General features: G+C 28.2%; 1 long non-coding RNA gene across 1 annotated transcript; it reads right to left on the bottom strand.

The window, feature by feature from the left end:
• Positions 1 to 787: 787 nt before the first annotated feature.
• LOC142328913 (uncharacterized) lies at positions 788 to 9762 on the bottom strand. The gene is made up of 5 exons (XR_012757381.1): positions 9657 to 9762; positions 5911 to 6311; positions 3152 to 3298; positions 2800 to 2941; positions 788 to 1104 (listed from the first exon to the last, which is right to left on the bottom strand). It is a non-coding gene; the product is annotated as an uncharacterized LOC142328913 (long non-coding RNA).
• Between the last annotated feature and the right edge of the window lie 4246 nt (positions 9763 to 14008).

Here is a 14008-nt window from a genome sequence, read left to right on the forward strand (position 1 = left end):
AATTCCTAAAAACAAAATTTAATAATACTGTACATCAAATAATACACTAACTTCATACAAACATTTAAAAAACAATACAAACACTTCTTCTAAATTTTATACTGCGTACCATTAGTAAATCTTATAAGTTATATAAGTATAAACTATTATGAAGAAAATTTTACAGAAATTTCTTCTTTATGAACAATAACATGTTTTTCTAATCTATCTTTTCTATTAAAAGACTTTTGACAAAAAACACATGTAAATTTCTTCTGTCCAGTATGAATAGAAAGATGTGACTTCAGATGACAACTCTGGTTAAAAGACAATTGACAAAAATTACATGAGAATTTTTTCTCACCGGTATGAATGGAAAGATGTGCCTTTAAAACACGACTCTGATTAAACGACTTTAAACAAATATTACATGTAAATTTTTTCTCCCCAGTATGAATTATAAGATGTTTTGTCAAATTGCTACTGTTATTAAAATATTTTAAACAAATATTACATATAAATTTTTTCTCTCCAGTATGAACTGTAAGGTGTTTCTTCAAATTACTACTATTACTAAAAGTCTTTAAACAAATATTACACGTAAATTTCTTCTCACCTGAATGAATTATAAGGTGTTTCTTTAAATTACCATTATTATTAAAAGATTTTTCAGAAGTGTTACATTTAAATCTTTTTTCACCGATATGAATAGAAAAATGTCTGTTTAAATCACTGCTTCGATAAAATGACTTTTGACATAATGTACAATGGTAACTTTTTTCCCCGATATGAATATTATTGTGATGCATCAGATTATATTTTGATTTGAATGTTTTTTCACAATGATTACACGTATATTTCTTAGCGTCATTAATATTTTGTTTATTACACTCCACTAATCTATCGCTTACATCATTATTATTAATTCTTATATCGTGTTCAAATTCTAATGTTTTATCATTATTAAATCCATCACTACTAACACTGTCGATTTTATTGAATATTTTACGTAGGCGATTATGTAAAACGTTATCTTTACACTTCCTGAGTCATATATTTAGTATTCTGAATATTATCCTCAACATTTTCTAGAACTGAATCGTCAATTGTCTTATCAGCAAGATCCTAAAATAAAAGATATATATTATATTCAAGAGAAAAAAAAAGTAAAAATAAGCAATGAATAACACAGAATAAGATGAATCAATCTAAATTAAACTTACTGTAAACACCAAAAATAAACAGAAAAAGGACATCAAAAACTTTTATAAACAGTACCAAAAAGACTGTTAAGATGATAAAATTCTCCATTCATTGTGTGTTCTCCATTGTGTGTTATATATAATACACACACATTATGAGAACAAAAAAATTAAATTATATTTCTTAAAATATTAAATTTATCTGTTATGCACAAAAACTTAAATAACAATGCTTAATTAACTTATAAATCCACAAAGTAATACAAAACATAAGATTTTCCAATAAATTATGCTTGTATTATTTTTGTTCGATACAAGGTTGGGGAGGAAAAATCAATTCAATTTGTTAATCTTCAATGTCCAACAACATTCCTAAATATAGACAAAACCCACCACTCTTGCCAACTTACTACTCTCTTCTCAAATTTATATTAAAAATTTTACATCAATCCACATAATTTTCAGCACTTCATATTTATAGGAGTGCAGCATTGTACTCCACAGCAGATTTTTAAGTATAATTTTTCAGTTATTATAAAATTAATTTTTTTCATACGTTCCTGGCTTGCACAACTTTACTTTTGAAATCATGTTTAAAAAAATATTTCTGCTAAAACATTTTAACTAGGTAAATAATATTTTAAGTAAAAGAAACAGGAATTTTAGATTAAATTCTGTTTCATCTCTTTCATTATAAATTTTTTATAAGCACATACTTGACCATTTTTAAAAATCAATCGTAGATCTGTGTTTGGCCAAAAGCATCATAACTGAATATCTGCACTAACATTGTGCGAGTTTCTGCCACTATTTTATCAAAATAAATACAGAAATATTTCTAATTGTCATGCATTATTTTATATACAGGTGATTACAAATAAAATATACACTTTCAACAGATTTATTAAAAATTTATTTTTAAGAGATGAGATGATTACTTTAAGTTCATATTTATAAATGTTACAAATGGTGTACACGACAGATATCAACATGGTTGTTGAATTCATTCCAAACACGTGGAAGCATATATTGGTCAATGGTAGCAACAGCATTTCTAATACGTTATATTAAGTCGCCAATATCAACAGGAAGGGGCGGTAAAAAAACTTTGTCTTTTACATAACCCCATAAAAAGTAGTTGCAAGGTGTCAAGTCTGGACTACTTGGTGGCCAACACTTTTACCGTATGGTGATTTACCAAATTTTGTTCTGAAATGCCATTACACAGCAGTAACAGAGTATGTTTTGGCTAATTCAAACACACAAAAAACTTACTCTACTGCAGTAGTGGCCACCTTGCCAGTCTAGTAACATGACACATCAATCAGTGACATTAGCAGCTGAGCAGATATACAAACATAAACTTTAAAAAAATTCCCTGTAAAACCATATCATTTTCTGTATTCAGATATACCAGTTTAATTTTTATAAGCTACCAAAAGTGTATATTTCAATTCTAATCACTCTGTATTACCAGAGGTTGATAACCTGGAAATGTTTAGATTAAAAAAACATGTGTAATTAAGAGTAAGAATTAAGCAAACAATCCAAATTATAACACTAATAAGTTAAATTAAAAACGATTGAACACATTATATTTTTAAATAAACAACTTTACCAATTCTTCCTGTTTAATTTGATATTGTTCTTCCTTTTTTTATAAACATCAAATCTTCACAGTTACAGTTTTTATCTAAACTTAAAGGATCATTTTCTTCTTTTATAGGAAACACTGTGTACAATTTATTATGATCTATTCCCTGCAACAGAAAGATTTCATACACTACAGTAATATTAAAATAAGTTTCTGTTCTGAGTTAACCGCTAGACCAACCTGTTGGGCTAAATTATACAATAAGAATAGAAATTAGTCAATAACTAAGTGTCTTTTACATCAGCTACAAATGACTAACCAAAAACTACATTTTTCCCTCCCCCAGTGAAATTTTAATTTTATTTCTTTTACTTACACAATCATACTCCATGTCTTCATTATATTGTGAAAATAAACATTCTGTTTCATCAGGTATGCTTTCTTCTAATTCTGTTTTAACATCAATAGAAGTGTTTAATGGAACTTCATCAAAAAATGTATTATTAATGGATGCATTCATTTTCTGTGAAAAACGAAAAAATAATAAAATAAAATAACAACCAAATTTTTATTCACTTAAACCTGAAAAATACAAATAGCTACGCTGAATACAACTTTTCCACAGGTTTTGAGCTTTTAACACAGTAGCCTTCTTTTTTACCTTAATTATTTTACTTTTAAAAGGTATGATGGACTCTATAAAATATTATACATATTTCATATACAAAGCAATTTACTAAGATGACAGATGTTAACTTGAGCATAAGTATGAGAGAACATGTGAAAATTATGTAGTAGCATAAAAAAAAATCAATACCTAACTAAATTATTAAACATAATTCAATCAATTGATCAGTATTAATAATTTTTCTCTTTCATTTAACAAAATAAATAATACTTAATGTTAATTAATAAATATAGTTACAACGGAATACAAATTTAAAAAGAACAGGAATTCTACCACATATACATAAATTTTTTTTATGAATAGACATAAATAAATAAAACTTCTGCATTGGTTTAGGTTTTACAGTTGACTTGTATAGATACTTACGTATTAACGCCACCGCAGCTACAGTTTTATTTAATATCTGATTGACAAGTAGGCAATCGGATTTCGGTGGAAAATGGGCCGATATAGAGTTTAACATAGATTCAAAACAGTATCTTTATTAATTTTAATAAATGGTTATTTATAACCATTTATAAATATAATTTAACCAAACTTAACCTACGCTCGCTAACCCTTGACTAATTAACAGGAGTGTTTTGATTATTTAAATAATAAATAATTGCAATAATAACTGAAATTATTAAATAAATACTCCAAAAATTACGGTGTTAATTAGTCAAGGTTAGCGAGCGAAGCGAGCATAAATTAAGTTTGGTTAAATTATATTTATAAAATAAATAAAACCATTTATTATAATTAATAAAGAGACTGTTCATTTTCCACCGAAATCCGATTGATTACTTTCTTTTTAAATAAAGCTGTAGCTGCGGTGACGTTAATACGTAAGTACCCTTGTGTACTACACAATAAACTACAATAATTCAACAAAGTGCTGACTGATCATATACGACACTATATCGTTAAAAAGTTATTTATATACTTACATAATATAATACAGTATGTGTTAAAAACTATTAATCAGTTTAAAACTGTACGATCGTAGGGTTAATTTTCTTATTACTCACTAGGGCCTTTATGATCGTTTGACCAGCTGGCTTTAGCCATCAGTTGAGTTGATTATTCTTTTCATCAACACTTTTATTGTTTATACGTATCAATGTTGCTTATTAGATCTTTTAATTAACATGTGTTATATCCATTTTTACAGCAATACATTTTATAATATCTGAATCTAATCTTTCTTTATTATTATGTGTGTAATGTATTGCCCTATTTAACATGTTTGTAAATGCATTAATTTTGTGTTCCCAAGGATGATAATAGTTATTTTATTACTTTTACTAATGCCAACATCTAAAAAATTTATTTTACTGTATTTGTCAGTTTCGAAGGTAAATTTAAAATTATGATAGGAATAAGTTTTGTTTAAATGATTTAGTGTTCATTATTTATAACAGGTTCATACACTACCAAGATAATGGAAATCCCATGGGTAAAGTACACTACCAAGATAATGTTAATCCCATGGGTAAAGTATTATCTTTTGTGTGTAAATTGATTATTAAACTCAAAATAAATTTTGTTGATATATTTCTAATGATAGTTAAGTCTTCATTATTAATTTTCAGTTTATTTCTTATTATACACATAAGGTTGATCTGTAGAGATACTTGACATAACTTAAACCATTTAATTTAACTATCGTACCCATTTTTTAATGTTGAAGGTTTAAATTTAATGTTTTTTCTTTAATGTTAAGGTTTAAAAAAGGCACAAGTCAGAGTTACTTTCTAGGAAAGTAATGATGCTCACTGAATGGTAGAATAATTCAGGTGATTAGAATGAAGTCACTTGTATTTTGGAGGACTTTGTACATTGACATAACAATATTTTTGGTTAACCACTTTACTACTTGTAAGCATGGTATGAGTTACAAATCTGGCACCAAACATACATATACTAAAATGATAATGTTGATAAGTAGTAATGTTTTATTATTAATATTTTTAAGATTAGTTCACAGTTACATAGTATTGGCAATTCAAACCCAGAATTAAATATTTGGACAAGACCAGCTGTGAAGAAAAATGTTTCAGCAATAAAAAAAAATAACTATTCAGCAATAAAAAAAATAACTATGAATTTAAGTAAACTATTTAAGTAACTCATTTGCTCACTAAAAAATATATTATTAAATATATGCTTACCAGGTAGAAATTAAAATTTCATTTCTGTAAAAACTGAAAAAAATCAACTTTTTTCTGCAAGTAATAGCAGAACCAAACAATGTTTGGTTCAAACAAAACAAAGGTTAAGCTCATACTTAAACTAATATGTAACTAGAATCATACATGTATTTGTATTATACTACAATACGTAAATAATTGGTAAAAGAGTGCATATAATCATCAATCACTGTGTATTCCATATTCCATAATTTCTACACTCCAAATAAAAATAAATAATTTTATAAAATTACAGACAATGAAAGATGAACTTACCGTTTATCGCCCTCATTTTGTTGGCCATCACCTAACTGACTAATTTTTTGTTCCTTTTGCTCACAATTTTTGTCACGATCCTTAACTAATTTATTAATGCTATCCTTATTTACATTATCACAGGTAATTACATCACCTACTTCAGTATCTGGATTCACATTTTCATTATCACCTTGATCACTTGTCTCAAAATTAGTAATATTTTTCTTAATAACTTCTGTCATGTTTTATAACACAATTATTTTATTATTCCTTCCTGAATCTCAACGATTATTTTATTATTATGAATATTTCTTTTTATATGTTTAAGTTTCAATATTCTACTAATATCACATTTGTTATTCTTCATCTAAAAAAAATGTATATTATTTAAAAACGAAGACTTCTTCCACTGGAAGACCCTGTAACAGAAAAGAAATAGTTCAGAAAAATGTCAATAAACAATTTCAATTATATTAAAAAGTGGTAGAAGTTGCTTATAAAAGTAATAACAGAAAGCGCTTTCATGTAGAAATGTGCAGAGTCAGTAGTTACAAGCAGCAAAGCTTCTTGGACATCAGCAAAAGATTACAACAAATATTGCATTTTATAACAAAGATTTATAAGTAAATGCTAATAACAACATGCGTACTTCAGACCTAGTAAGTTTATTGACATCCTATCGTATAACGTAATGATTAAAATTAAATGCTGATTTATGAGTTATCTAGATGTATAAAGTAATGCTATCAGTCAAACTGCAATCTGTCAAACTACTATCTATCAATCTGTCTAGTAGATTTGATGAGGCCTTGGTCAAACGGTGATCACAATCAAAAGGCATGAATATACAATACAAAAAATGACTTCAAACATGACTTATTAAGAGCCAATCAGTCATTTTTCAAAAATCCTGAATTGCCTTGAATCCAAAAATAATATGTCAAAAACTTTTATACATATGCATGAGTAATTGTATATGTATTTTGGCCTACATCTCATGGTTTTAGAAGAAAGTTCCAATCACTAGCTGTAATATGGCTGCTGTCTGTACAAAGAGAAGGCAGACCAGGCTATTGTCATGGTGAAGGGGTGATTGGAGGCAAGAAAACTGCACTTAGTGGCCGAGAAGACAGAAATTATAATGATGGCAAGAAGGGAAAAAATACCACATATAGTACCAAACATCAAAGATGCTGGGTTGTTTATAAGGGGAAGTACCTGGGACTCTGGATTAACAGGAATTGAATCTTTGCACCATATGTCAGAAATACAAAAAGGCAAAGATAGCAGTAAGCAGGCTGATGCTTGTAACATAGGAGTATAGAGTTCATGGAAGGGAGTCAGGTATGGGAGCTGTTAAGAGGCTGCAGCACCATATGGTGTTAAGAATTACAGCCGCATATACAACTATATATAAAGAACCCATTTTCTCATCTCAGGAGTCCCACGTATGGACCTAATGGTGACAGAAGGAGTAAGCAGATGGGAAGGTAAGAGCAAAGAGGAAGTAAGAGAATCCTAGGCAGATCAGTTGATAGAGGAGTCCTAAATTACCCAGATTTGTTCAGGCTATTCAGGGTGTTCAACACATACCTTGCTGCCAAAAGAAAATATCACTCGGAGAACTGTGCCTACTGTGGAGAGCAGGAGAGGACTGGGGTCATGTTGCAGAATTGTGCAGGATAATTCTCAAATGGAAAACAGAACTTGGGTAAAAATGCGGTTGGGAGTCCCCTTGGGGATCACCTCCATTAAGGATGTACCCAGGACTCTGTGTCATTGTAAGAGCAAGCACCGAGTTACACCAAAAGGGGGTCTGGCACAGGATGCAGACAGGAGGAAGGATTTTAGTGGGAAACCCCAACTGGTACTGTAGCTCAAACGGTTGTGTATCATGAAAATTTGCTCATGCATGTTACTAGCTAATAAAAAAATTATCGAAAACATAATTTTTTTAAAACAATGCACCCTCTCAAATTTGTCCATAAGTTTTCCGGCCTCTATAAAACTGATTTTTTTAATAATATTTTACTTTAAGTGGACATAACAGTGCAAACAGAATTTTCATATCTAATCAGTCTTCAATGATAAGGAAACCCAATTAAAAAAAAATTGTATGAATTATTTTACTGTTACGAAAAAAAATCCGTGGGTGAATTATTATTGGCTATGTTTACAGTAAGGCTATATATTACAATGTTTATTATCATTAGAGATTATGGGGATGATAAGCCATGCCAGAAATGAGTTCTATAAACACTTTTTAACTAATTACTAATTCAGAATATTTTAGTTACAAAGAGGTTCAATAGTACATTTAAAAAAATTTTAACAAATTTATTGTTCAAACAACTGAGAATATTGTCATTGAGTATATTTTTAACTACATTATATGAATCATTCAATACAGAATACATGAGAGCAGAGGACTGAATTCTAATTTTTATAGCTTTTTACTTGTTTAACAAAGCCCTTCAATTTTTTTAAATTATTACTTGCTTTATCATTATTATACATATCACATAAATAATGGTAGAAATGGATTATTATACACTATTGGATTATTGATATATTAATCATGTAGGCTTAAAAAATATCCTTAAAGTTAACTAAACAAGTTAACATTAGTTAAACTGAAGCAAGTGAACTTGCTTCAAGAAATTTTTTATATAAAAGCAGGGTTGACTCCGCTAGGACAATCTATAACATAAACAGAAGAATTGTTAACATCTTGCAACACAAAAATAGAATTATTAACCTATAAAATAACATAAATATATAACTGGTTAAAGAAATAGGTCAGGTAAATAATTTGCAACTTTTAACAATTTTATTTCTTCATGGTTTTACAACCTGATGTGTATAAAATCAAATAATACCATAAATCTAAAAAACTTGATTTTTTGTGGTAATGTTACTGTTAGATCTACTGCTGGCAGTTTGGTACATATCTTAAAACTACATCAACTTCTGTAAGGCTGATAACAAATGCATGCACTCAAATTAGCAAAATCACAAAATTAGTTAATAAAAATGTAATCCTGATTAATAAATAGAAATAAATGAGAAGTTACAGCTTTAGATATTTATAGCATAAATATAAAGGTGAAGATTAACACAAAGTTAGAAATTATTAATGATAAAATAATCATCAGTGGCCCTTTAATTGGTAAGATTTGTATTTGTAAGCGGTACATAATCTATCATAAGCAATATGGCAGAGAAAACGCCACTTAACCAGAATTTAAAAAAAAAAATACTTGAAACACACACTTTTATAAATAACTAAGTAACAGACTTAAAACATTGTAATATGATAAAGCCAATTATGAGCGTTCACATTAAATATTTTTCAATAAGAAAAATTTAAACAGTTTTGAAAGTAAGAAAAACAAAGCCGTTATTTCTACTAAATCATCTACGCGAAAAATTACTAAACCGACTTTTTTTTTAACCATCAAATAAATATTATATAGCTCAAGAGATAAATAATGTATTTAAGTTAAGACAGATGATTACTTTGTGTTTAATCTATTAAACAAATCACAAAAGCGTAACGATAATATTACAATAATTAACCATAAAAGTACGTAACAGATTCAAAAGAAACATTTTTAATTTAACATCTAAACTGTTATCATATATTAAAATGTAGGTTATGTTTACTCTTTTTATATCAATTCAGTAAAATCAAAACCACCAGGTAACACGCAAAATGATACACTTCATATATAGTTAAAACTTTAAACAGTTGCATTACTTACAATTAATTAACATATTGTTTATAAAGTTCACTTATGTGTCGAACAAATCCTACAGTCAACTCCCACGATACTCAGAAAGACACCATTCAAATTATTCCTGGTTAGTACAAAATTCAAACAACAGAGTGCAGTAATACGAATCAAGTGTTTCTGTTAGCAATATGAAAAACGCGGAAATTTCTTTGTTATTACAATATCAGTATAAACATGACACAAATATTTCGACTTGTACACTAATCACAAATCATTAATAAAAACTGGCATAAATTTACGTGCTCGAAGCCTTAATATACGCTATACATGTTTACCACACCAATTAATTTCCTAAATCAGTTATTCTTTTACGGTATTACTGTCATAAAAAAAGTATATTGTAATGCATAATGTGACCAGTGAATCAGCATGATTCATTGTTTTAAGAGATAATTCCATAAAATTTGATTTCTAATTACGTAGCTTGCGTTAGAAAATTCTTATCACGGTAACATATGAAAAAAGCCTGAAATCCGAATTATTTTTTTACAGACGTAGAAAGTTTACTAACCTTGAATAATGCATATTATGATTCGTTAACGCAATATTTTGCATTTAACATGAGTTGCCTAGTAGAAAATATACGTATAGAGTATGCTTACCTAAATTGTAAAAAACGGGATAAAAATCATTAGATGTGCTTAAAATTCTACTTGTATATGTTTGTGAACAATTTATTCTGAAAGGGTAGACAATAAATTTGAACAATGCATTTTGACATTGTTTTTTTTTTACATTACAAAGAAATTAGGTAGATAAATACTACTACCAAAACATTCATGCTAATTTACGCTCACATATTTCTTCGTGAGCTGCTAATAAGTTTATAATGTCTGAACACACTTTTGATTAAAATCACAGCCTCCTTAAAATAAATTTTAAAACATTTAAATTTTTTGTATAATGTAAAGTTTTATTTATTTTATCTTCTACTAAAATAATAATATATATATTTTTCAAATTATTAAAGTAATAGAGAAAACAAAAGAAATGTATCATTAGAAAATTAATATCTCTGAACAGCAAATATTTGCAATTTTTATATGAAATTAGCTGCAATTTGGTGTATGAACATTTTTTTTATTAGAATATATAATCATGTATTTTCTTAGTGGCAATGAAAAAACTTCAAATTGGAGTCTACTGCAAAAAAAAAAATGGAAAACAATTTTTGATGACTAACAAATTTTAGAATAAATTGGAGGTTTCCAAATTGACCCATTTCAAAAGTAACTATACATTTATCACACACTAGTACAATACATAACATCGACTTACCCTGCAGTTAGAAATGGTCCCCATATACACCTGGACATGTAGGCAGGGTTTCATCTTGTTCTTGAAAATTCTCACTAGTTGTTTATATGGAATTATCTAGTGAAATCATGAAAAGCAATTTGAAGTTCTTACAAGTTGTGGGCTTTTCCTCAATAAACATTACTTTTTGCATAATTTTAAAAGTAAAAATCCAGTGGGTTTAAGTACAGGGAATGGGGTAGCTATAAGCTCTTAGTAATTATTTGTTCTCTTGAAAACCTCTAGCAGTAACTTAATGGTCTGCCTGGCTGTATCTTTCTTGTTTAAGACAACACACTGTCTTATTTAAATATGTATTAATTTTGTCCTTGGTTAGCTATCCCATGAATTAAATGATTTTACAATAATGTGCTAAATTTATCGTTTCTGTAAGAATACTGAGCTGAATATTCTTTTCTTGGATATTGAAATCCACACCCCAATCTTCTGGTCATATAGAGGGAATTTCATGTATGGCCTGTGAGTTGTTGATGTGAGTAATGTCCGCATGCATATTCTGATACATGAAAAAATGCCTTATCGACACAAAAACATTGTTAGAATTGTCCACTAGAAACTATTGAATCTACTCACAGCATTGAATTCACTTTCCACAATCGGTGGCTAATAACATTTCACTTTTTTTAGGATGAAACTGAGCTTCTTATGAACCATCTTGTATGCAATTGAAACACCAATGTTTTTCTTTTGGGCCAACTTTCCATGGGGTTGTTGGTACTAGGTCGCACAGCAGCTGATATCAAGTACAGTTTTTCTTCATTGAGTACCAATGGTCTACCACTTCATTCTTAGTCCTTAACCAATACAGTTTCCCTAAACTTCTTGATTAGTGATCTACACAATATTGATTAGGAACCATGTACCTGGAAATATAATGGAAAACTTACACATACTCTGTGTATTCACTGTGCTTAAGGAAGACATATTCAATGACAGGTATTCACTATTATAAAGTCAACACCATTCTGAGTGCAGATGGAAAGACATGGTCTCGATCATTCAAAGGCAATGAACAACATAGAACTAGACACAATTTCTTGTCTCAAAGTCACCAACCTTATTGGCTCATGGAAACAAACTGCACATAATGCGGATTACCAACCTCTGCAGAAAATGTTACTCACAGTGTACAGAATGTAATCCCTCAACAAATAATCGTGTGTATGTAGGTGAATAGTTAGTTACATTTCCAGTGTACTTACTGTATGCTTAAGCTTTTTCTTATCCAGTACATCAATTTTGATAACTTTTAGATTGAAGTCAATAAAAGAGCGACTCTCAATTCAATCCATGTTTTTTTTTTATTTTCTCTTTCTTGCCCCTGTTGCTAAATAATAACTTATTGTATTATGATGATATACAACCAGATAGCATTTTAATATTCAGCATATTAACACAAAAGATCAAAAGACTTATTAGGAAAACTTAAGATAAAATAGGAAGACTATTTAGGATAAAAAAAAGTTACATCTGTGTATATTTCAGAGAGTCTTAGCTCATAGTATCAGCCTCTGAACGTTGCTTCTCTCTATTCCTTTTTGTAGTTTTATCAAACAGCAATGTAAAAAATCTTCCCACATTTTAGAGAATGTTAGCACATGCTCGGTTCGGTAGCAATCTCTTTAAGTCTATCTCTGTATTCTATTTATTATTTTTATAGATGCAAGTTTCTTGCTAGTGGCTTACTTTTCATTCTGGATGAACTTTTTTTAGACCAATCTAAATTTTTAATTTTTAAATTAAAATAAATTTGTTTAAAAAGGAAAAACCCAACTATTTTTAACTAGAATTTATTCCTCTTTTCATTGTATTAAAGTTACGACCTATTTACTGTTGAATATAAATAGTATTTTCTTAATAAGGAAGTTCACTTAATTATAAATTCATTTAATTTTTGTCATGAAACAAGTTTTTAAAGTAACACAAGCACTGCCAAAAGAACTGAGTTTATGATGTTTTTATTTGCAAAACTAACAATGTCCACATTCTGGTTGCAAAATTCACATTCTCCAATATTTATCCATTATCCCTAGGTTTCCTTAAGAGTTGTAATTCTAAAATTTCATTCAACTTATTTTATTGGTCATTCTTGTTTCAGAAAACAATGAAATGCATGTATTTAACTCAACCAGACACAAAATACAATTTTTTGTCTTACAACAATTTTCATTACAACAGTTAACAGATTTCTGTTTACAGTGGTTACAACCCATATTTACTACTTAATAGGTTAGGAAATAACAATAAAAACAAACTTACTGGACTGTAGCAATTAATTAAATGTTTTGGTAATTTGTTTTCAATTTGTCAGGGACTTGTAGAAGTCAAAATTTAAATAAGAATTTAAAAAAAATATATTATTGATTATTAATGGAGATATTGTTTTAAGTGATACTTTTTCCCATTTTTAATTTAGTTAGTCTACTAAAAAAAAAGTATTTCCCTTACGAAAAATAAGTCGCTTCAAGAAACCTGTTTATACCAACAATTTACAAACCTTAATTTAGTGTTGACCTCAATAAATTGAAGTTTAAAGGAAAATTGGAAAAGTATTATCTTTTTATTTCAAGTGCATTTTTAAAAATTAATTTATCAAAAAAAAAGCTTATTTTATTTATTATGTACATGTATACAAAACAAATATATTTCAGTCAATAAATTAACCACACTTTATGAATATTAAGATATCAAAAACAAACCTGTTATACCAGTCAAAAAGCTATTTATACATTAATTTTTATCACATTTGTGATTACTGAAAGAACAAATTATACAAATGAATAAATTATCATTACCTTATATAAATGATTACATTAATTTGACTGAAATTAATTAATTTTGAAAAAATGTTCCCTGTATTGTATAGAAATATATAAGATAATTTGAATCAGGATTTAGTTAATACTTTTTACATTTCTGACAGTTATACTTTAGTTTTATTAAAAAGTAAAATAGACTTTTTTTAAAAGTAATAATACCAACTTAAATACACTGCACTAAAA

Source organism: Lycorma delicatula, chromosome 8, assembly GCF_047948215.1.
Source record: "Lycorma delicatula isolate Av1 chromosome 8, ASM4794821v1, whole genome shotgun sequence".
In the NCBI taxonomy this organism is placed as follows: Eukaryota; Metazoa; Arthropoda; class Insecta; order Hemiptera; family Fulgoridae; genus Lycorma; species Lycorma delicatula.